This window comes from Myotis lucifugus, unplaced genomic scaffold, assembly GCF_000147115.1.
Source record: "Myotis lucifugus unplaced genomic scaffold, Myoluc2.0 scaffold_169, whole genome shotgun sequence".
Taxonomy (NCBI): domain Eukaryota; kingdom Metazoa; phylum Chordata; class Mammalia; order Chiroptera; family Vespertilionidae; genus Myotis; species Myotis lucifugus.
In genome coordinates, this window is record NW_005871217.1 from 1,111,779 (window position 1) to 1,119,664 (window position 7,886).

A 7,886-nucleotide genomic window follows, 5' to 3' on the forward strand; every position below is an offset into this window, starting at 1 on the left:
CGCTTTCTCCAGACGCCTTCCGTCCATGACTTAACCCCTTCCGTGCACGGGCCACGGGAAGCGCCCCGATGGCTAGACGCTCCCAGCACCAGGCGGAACCTGCAGCTCCCTGTCTGGGCCTCTGCCACACACCTGTGCCCCTCACTGCCTGACTCTGGGGCCCCAATGGGCACAGCTGATGCCCACTGGACACTGACACCTAAAAGCCCATCTCCAGGCTCCGCACCCTAAACCACAGCCCTGCCCCAGCCCCTGGATGGCTTGCCCCATCCTGGGATGGCACCTCCATCCACCCAGCTCCCCACGCCACAGGCTGGCTTTCTCCATGACTCCTCCCTCTCCCTCTACTCATACATCCAGCCCGACCCCAACCCTGGAGACCGGACTTCGCCTCACTCTACAATCCATACGTATTCTTTCACTCCAGCCTAACTCCCTTTTCCCTCCCATCCTTAGAGCCCTCTGCAAGGCACTCAACACCACAGCCAGTTTGTGCAAACGGCCCTCTCCGGTTTCTGCAGCCCCCGCGAAGGGCTCCCTTTGCTTCGCCTCCAGGGTGAACTCCAAACTCCTGAGCTTGGGGACCAGTAAGGCCCAGTTCAGGAACATTCCCCACCCCCACCCTCCAGCCACAATGGCCTCTTGTCTGTTCCTCGAAAGTGCTCTCTTCCGCCTGGGGCTTTGGCACATGTCGCTCCCGTGGCCCAAGCGAGCAGCAGTTTCTGCTTCTCCTTACCTCTGGACCCCTACTTTCCCTTCAGGTCGCATACAAGTGTCCTGTGTCCTGGCCTGCCCCCTCCTACGTTCCTGCAGCATTAGCACTTGCCATTAGTCGTGGTGTCTGTCGTCCCTGCTAGAGAGGAGCTCCACCGGGCTAGGGATCGGCGCCTGCCTCGTTGCCCATCCATTACCTCTCCCAGGACCAAGCAAATAGTAGGTGCTCAATAAACGCTTGTTAAATGAAGCCATGCCCTCCTTGCTCCCCTCTGTCACTCTTGCTTAACCACTCCCCAAGTATATATACACTGTTATGCCAATCAGAGTCGACGACCGGGTGCAAGGCTTACAAATGGGGAAACTAAGGCCCCTGATGTTTTTTCGCTGCTGCCCTGTAGCCTTGTCTCCAGCCCTGTGTGTGTTTTGAGGCACCTTTTGGAGGTGTGATACCTTCTGGGTCCAAGGAACTGGGTATTGGAGACGGGAGCAGCTGGACTCAAGGCCCCAAGGGTATCTGCTCTCTCCAGATGCGGGAACTGAGCTCTGAGGGGCAGGCCGGTGGCAGATTGCGCTTCCTGCCCCCATTCCAGACAGGTCTTAGCCCCACCCAGCCAGCGTCTGGCCAGCTCCACATCTGCCTAAGGCATTTAGCTGCCTGGCCCCCAGAAAGGCCCAGTTTGAGTCCCTCTGGGGAACTGTTAGCTGCCACTCCCCCTGGAGGCAGCAGGTAGCACCAGCTGGGCCCTGCCCCGGGGGACAGAGGCACCTGAAGGGGCGGAGGAATGGGGGCGCCAACCACCTGCAACTTGGAAACTTCAATTCTCTTAGTCTTTCTCCCAGCTACCCAGAGGCTTTCCATTTTGTTGTGTGTGTTTGGAAGGCCCCGGCTGTTGGTCCTTTCTCAAGACTCCCCTGGAATCTCCAACTGCTGCTCTCCAAAAATCCCAGCAGAGCCCACCCCCTCCTGTGCTGAGTCCCCCCTTCTCCTTACCAAAAGCAGCCTCCTTCTATGCCTCTCAGAAGGCTCTCCACAGAGAGAACCCCTACAGAGCCACAGGAATTCAGGAGTACCCCCTCAGTTCTTGGCAGTAGCCACTACCCTGGGTGTCTGCGAAATGGTCTTTGCTTTATGCAAATATGCTTTAAAAACGGACCTCTAAAGGCATTGCTAAAGCAAAGTCTGGGCAGGTAGTGCATGATCTACCCAAGCAAGCATGACTGCCGCCCCGCTATCCATGTCTTCAAGGCTGGGACTGGCCCCCAAAACCATGAGTGGTTGTGTGGTGCGGGGTAAGCGCTGGTGGTGAGAACGCTCAAATATCTCTGGCCAACATCTCTCTTCTGAGCTTCCCAACCCGACTGGCCACCTCCACCTGGATGCCCGCCCCCCCCCCCAGGCTTCTCGGACTCAACACAACTCAGGTCTTCCCCCCAAACCTGCACCTACTTCTAGATCAGTGGTTCTCAACCTTCCTAATGCCGCGACCCTTTAATACAGTTCCTCATGTTGTGGCGACCCCCAATTTCATTGTTACACATTGAACCGATGGTCTTAGGCGACCCCTGTGAAAGGGTCGTTCGACCCCCAAAGGGGTCGCGACCCACAGGTTGAGAACCGCTGTTCTAGATAGTTCCACCACCACCCACCAGAGGATTCTGACCTCTCTCTCTTCCTCAGCCTCTATACCCAAGCCACCACCAGGGCCTGCCCAGGTTAGCGCCAAAACATCTCTCAGATCTTACCCTCCTCGCCTGCCACTGCTCAAACTGAAGCTACCTGCTTTTCTCCCTGCTCCCACTCTTGCACCCTTACCACCCGCTCTGCACATACAGTTGTGGGAATCTCTCAAACACTCGCACCTGAGCGCATCATTCCCTTGCTTGGTAAACCCCCAAGGATCCCCTCTTGCCCTCAGCATAAAGTCCCTTTGCCAGCTTTATCTGTCCGCTCCTCTCAATACCAGCCCCCGTGCCCAGGATGCCCCATGTCTCAGTGCCTTTGCTCCCACTGAACGTCCTACCTAAATGCCCTCCATGCTCCTCCCAGCTCTACAAACCTTGCTGACACCCCTCCAGAGCCTTTCCTTAGGACCAGGCCCTGTGTTGGGCGCTGCTGATGCCTAGAGTCCCAGAACTGCAAGTGCCTTCCAGCCCGAACTGCCAAATGGCAGGCATTCATGAGAGCTGGGCATAGAGGGTAAACTGAGGCAGCCAGGGTTTGTGCGTATGTGGGTGAGGGGCTGACTCAAGTTTTGTAGCTTAGATCTTATACCTCCTTTTATTGAAAATATGTTTTTATTGATTTTGAAAGGGGGGGGCGGAGAGAGAGAGAAAAAAACATCGATGTGGGAGAAACATTGATCATTGACGGTTGCCTCCGGTATGCACCCTGACCAGGGATCGAACCCACAACCTGGGCATGTGCTTTGACCTAGAATCAAACCGGCGACCTTTCGGTGCACAGGATGATGCTCAACTAACTCAGTCACACCAGCCAGGGTCCATGCCTTCTTTTGGGGTTGGGAGGAGTGAGGGAGGCCCACCGAGGCCCCAGGGAGAGGACCTCAGAGGGGAGCCTGACACATTCTCCTGGTCCTAATGATGCTGACTCCCTGTAGGACCACGGGTAAACTGCCTCCCTGGGCCTCCACTGCTCCAACTGGGAAATGGGCTTGCCCAGTGGTTCTAGTCTAGGCTGTGTATCAGAATCACTTGAGGGAGTTTTGAAAATATATTCCTGAGTTGCAACCCCAGGATTCTGGAGCTCTGGGGTGGAGTCTGGGAATCACATTTATTTGTTCAAAGTCCACAAGGGATTCTGACGCTCACCCAGTTTGGGAAACCCAGGAAAGGTATCTAGAGCCTTTCCAGTTCCAATCCTAAGTCCTAGAGCAGGGGTGGGCAAACTTTTTGACTCGATGGACCAGAGGGCCGGAACAAAAGCATGGATGGAGTGTTTGTGTGAACTAATATAAATTCAAAGTAAACATCATTACATAACAAAGTAAACATCATTACATAAAAGGGTACGGTCTTTTTTTTTTTTAGTTTTATTCATTTCAAACGGGCCGGATCCGGCCCGTGGGTCCTAGAGTGTCTGAGGGTGCCCCAGGCTCCAAATCCGAGAGAGCCAGCTCCACTTGCTGCCCCTTCAACTGGCTCAGTCCTGGCACTACCCACGAAAAATCAACAGGTGCAACTCTTTCCACCGAGGGAGAGTCAGGCCCCAAGCACCACCCCGTACCCAGCATCTGGAAGGATATTCTAGGCCTGAGAAATAGGGTAGGTTTCCCCCAAAATCTCTATGAGCAATCCTACACCTGGGAACTCCTTTCTGACTCTCTCAAAGCCCTCTCTGGCATCTCACTGGGGAGGCCGTAGGTTTTATCAATCTGGGAAATGGGCACATAAACAATGGCGAAAGCACTTCGAAGCAATTCAAGCCCCTTCACATGGATGATACAAATATTTTTTAAAAACCCCTCTGCCCAGAATGGGCCACTGGGTTCTACGGATGGTGATTCAATAAAGGCCTCAGCCGTCTGAGAGCGGAAGTTGGCAGGCACACAGAAGGGCACACAGAAGTCTTAACATGTGGACTAAAATGTTTCAACGCTTTAATTGAAGCTCAGGACTCTCCACCCCCCCTTTTCACACACACACACACACACACACACACACACACACACACTCCCCTGACAACTACCAACCCTGTCCTCTCTGGGCCAATTATAGGCGGGTACTATGCAAAGAGAAGCAAGTCACTTGTGCCTACCCCTGAGCCGGCTGGGCAGTGGAGGCGGGTCTCTCACGCCTCATGCTGCTGTGAATCACATGGCCCAGCACCCGCCTTGCCAGGGCCTGAGTAATTCCTCCGCCTCCTCTTTAGGTTTTCCTCTTATTTAAAAAAAAATAAATTTCATTCTGCAGGCCTTGCAAACCAGTATCTCCTGGGTGCCTCAGGGCATTCTCTACATCAGTGGTTCTCAACCTTCTGGCCCTTTAAATACAGCTCCTCATGTGGTGACCCAACCATAAAATTATTTTCGTTGCTACTTCATAACTGTCATGTTGCTACTGTTATGAATCGTAATGTAAATATCTGATATGCAGGATGGTCTTAGGCGACCCCTGAGAAAGGGTCGTTCGACCGCCAAAGGGGTCGCGACCCACAGGTTGAGAACCGCCGCTCTATATGAAGAAACCGAGGCTCAGATAAAGGAAGTCACTCACCCAGGGCCACACAGTGAGTCAGTTATGGATGGTTGGCTGGGAGGCTAGGTCCTTCCCTGACACCCTTCTTAATCCCAATCCTCATCTTGGAGTTAAAAAAAAAGACACCCACCAATGACAGAGGCAGGGGCTTCACTGGGAAAAGGATCCTGGAAACTTTTGGGGGAGAGGGGAGCAGTTCAGGGTGGGTAATTTGGATATCATGATGGGTAATTTGGAAGAACTGGTGGAGGGGGAAAGCAACTCAGAATCACCACTGTGTACTGATCAGAGGTCAGGGACCAGCGTTCTAGACACCGCCCAGCTACTGATTTGCAGACCAAGCGTATCTGAAGGGCAGGAATTTGGTTGCCCTTCTCTTAGACAATAGTTACTGAGGGTCTTCCATGTGCTCCCTTGGAATTGGTTGTCATTTGTTCAACAAGGATTTATTGAGCGCCTACTGTGTACCAGGCACTGCAGTAGTCTTGGGGATACAAGTGTGAACAAAATAGATCCGATCCCCTTGCCCTCACGGAGCTCACATTCTAGTGGAGGGAGATGGACAATAAACAAGCGGACATGTACAATGAGATCACCGCGGACTGTACTGAGTACAGGGACAGGAGTGCGCTGGCAACGGCAATGAGACTCACAAGTGGCCCTACCTAAGTGGTCAGGGAAGGTCTCTCGGAGGAGGTGACATCTGAGCTGAGACCTGAAAGATGAGGAACAAGCCAGGTGGAAAGCAGGGGGAAGAGCTGCCAGGCAGAGGGAAAAGCAGATGCAAAGGTCCTGAGGTGGGAGTGCTTGTGGCACGTTTTGGGATCTGAAAGAAGGTGCTGCAGTAAAGTGGGTGAGGAGCCTGCTCCACCCAGAGTATCGGGGGAGTTTGGAAAGTGGCAGGAGCCACATGTAGGGAAGGGGGTTAAAACCCATTGTCAGCTGGATATCTCTAGCCCACACCCAGGGAGCCCCTGAAAAATACCAGAGGTTCCATGACTAGCCCAAGGTCATAACAGTAGCAAGGAATCCAACTTGCCTGGGTTTTTTGTTTGGTTGTTTGTTTTTTTTAAATCCTCACCCGAGGATATTTTTCCACTGATTTTAGAGAGAGTCGAGAGAGAGGGAAAGACAGAGAAACATCGATGTGAGAGAAACACATCGACTGGTTGCCTTCTGCATGCGCCCTGAAAGACCCGGGCCAAGAAGGAGCCTGCAACCGAGCGAGTTACATGCCCTTGACAGGAATTGAACCTGGGACCCTTCGATCACAGACTGATGCTCTAGGCCAGTGGTTCTCAACCTTCCTAATGCCGCGACCCTTTAATACAGTTCCTCATGTTGTGGTGACCCCCAACCATAAAATTATTTTCGTGGCTACTTCATAACTGTAATTTTGCTACTGTTATGAATCGTCATGTAAATATCTGATATGCAGGATGTATTTTCATTGTTACACATTGAACATAATTAAAGCATAGTGATGAATCACAAAAACAATATGTAATTCTATATGTGTTTTCTGATGGTCTTAGGCGACCCCTGTGAAAGGGTCGTTCGACCCCCGAAGGGGTCGCGACCCACAGGTTGAGAACCGCTGCTCTATGCACTGAGCCAAATCGCCTAGGGCTCTTGCCTGGGTTTTGATGCTTCGCTACTGCTACCTGGTGCTGGGCTGCAATCCCAGAGACCTGTGGAGCCTGGAAACTCAGGTTCCTACCGGGATGTTCCCAGATGGGGAGGCCCTGCTGGACTCCTCAGACACTGAGTTCTGGGTAGTGCAAAGACCTCCCCAGGCAGTGGTCTGTGACCTACCCAAGAGCTGCTCCACTGCCGAAAATCCAAGTTCAAGCATCCTGATTTCTCCTCACAAACAACCTTGGAGCCTTGCAGCTCTCCAGCTGGGTGCAACTGGCTTATGCCTGCCCTTACCTTTCTGCTGTTTCCCTACCCACCAGCCCCTCCAGCCCGACCCCCAGGCTCACCTCGCCCACCTTTCTCTCTCATCAGCACCTTCCATTCCCTCCTTCCCTTGTCCTCCCGCCACACACACCTGGCAAAACCCCAACCTTGGATCAATCCGCCATCCCTTTTTTTTTTTTCCACTCATACTCCAGAGCTGCTAACAGTACAGGAGAAAATCACATAAGCAGAAGGCTTGGCATTACTTACATGGTCTCCAACCTCAGTTTGGGGGAAGCAGAAAGAGCACAGACTTTGGACTCAAATAGATCTGGTTTGGAATCCTGGCCCCGTACTAGCTGTGTGACCTTGGGCAAGTTACTTAAACTTCTCTGAGCCTCCCCTACGAAATGGGGCGAATGATACTTACTTCACAGGAGGCTCCTGAAGATGAAATGAGAATCCATGTAAAGCACCCAGCCCGGTGCCTGGCACAATGTAGGCGCTTGGCAAATGGGAGACTCCTTTTCTCCTGTTCCCCCAAACCCCGGTTCCCCAACCAAACCCCCCTTATGCCTTGCCATCCTGCCCCTTTTTCTTGGAGTGCTCCCTCTCCCATTAGCCTCATCAGATAAAACAGAAGGGGGTCGGAGGGGTTGAGGGGACGCAGGGGCCAGAGAAAAGACTGGAGACAGAGGTTGAAAGGACTGGATGAAGGCCTAGGAGGGAGGGAAGGGGTTGGAGGTTGAGAAGACTCCAAGGGCTTAGGGTGAGCGGGCCGGCCCCGAGGTGGAGCTTGGAGAGCCCGAGAACGAGAACCCCCTCCCAGCACCAGGCCCGCGGCCGGGCTCCCATGCTCTCTCGATCACTCACCAGGCCGGGGCTGCGAGCCCTCCAGGTGGTAGGAGAAGCGCAGGGCCCGGTGGTGCTGCGGGCTGGGGCCGCAGGGCAAGACCCGGGGGCCTGGAGTCGCACCGAGGCCAGCGTCCGAGGGTCCGGCAAACGGGGGCTCCAGGGCTCCGCCGAGAGCCAAGCCCGAGTCCCTGAGCACC

The 7,886-nt window shown here is 53.7% G+C and overlaps 1 protein-coding gene across 1 annotated transcript in view; it reads right to left on the reverse strand.

Moving 5' to 3' along the window:
- FGD1 (FYVE, RhoGEF and PH domain containing 1) overlaps positions 1-7,880 on the reverse strand; it is a 39,986-nt gene extending 32,106 nt beyond the window's left edge. The window contains exon 1 of the mRNA XM_023760003.1: positions 7,708-7,880. The gene's annotated coding sequence lies outside the window, so the exon portion shown is untranslated. The remainder of the gene's footprint in view (positions 1-7,707) is intronic.
- Positions 7,881-7,886: the final 6 nt, after the last annotated feature.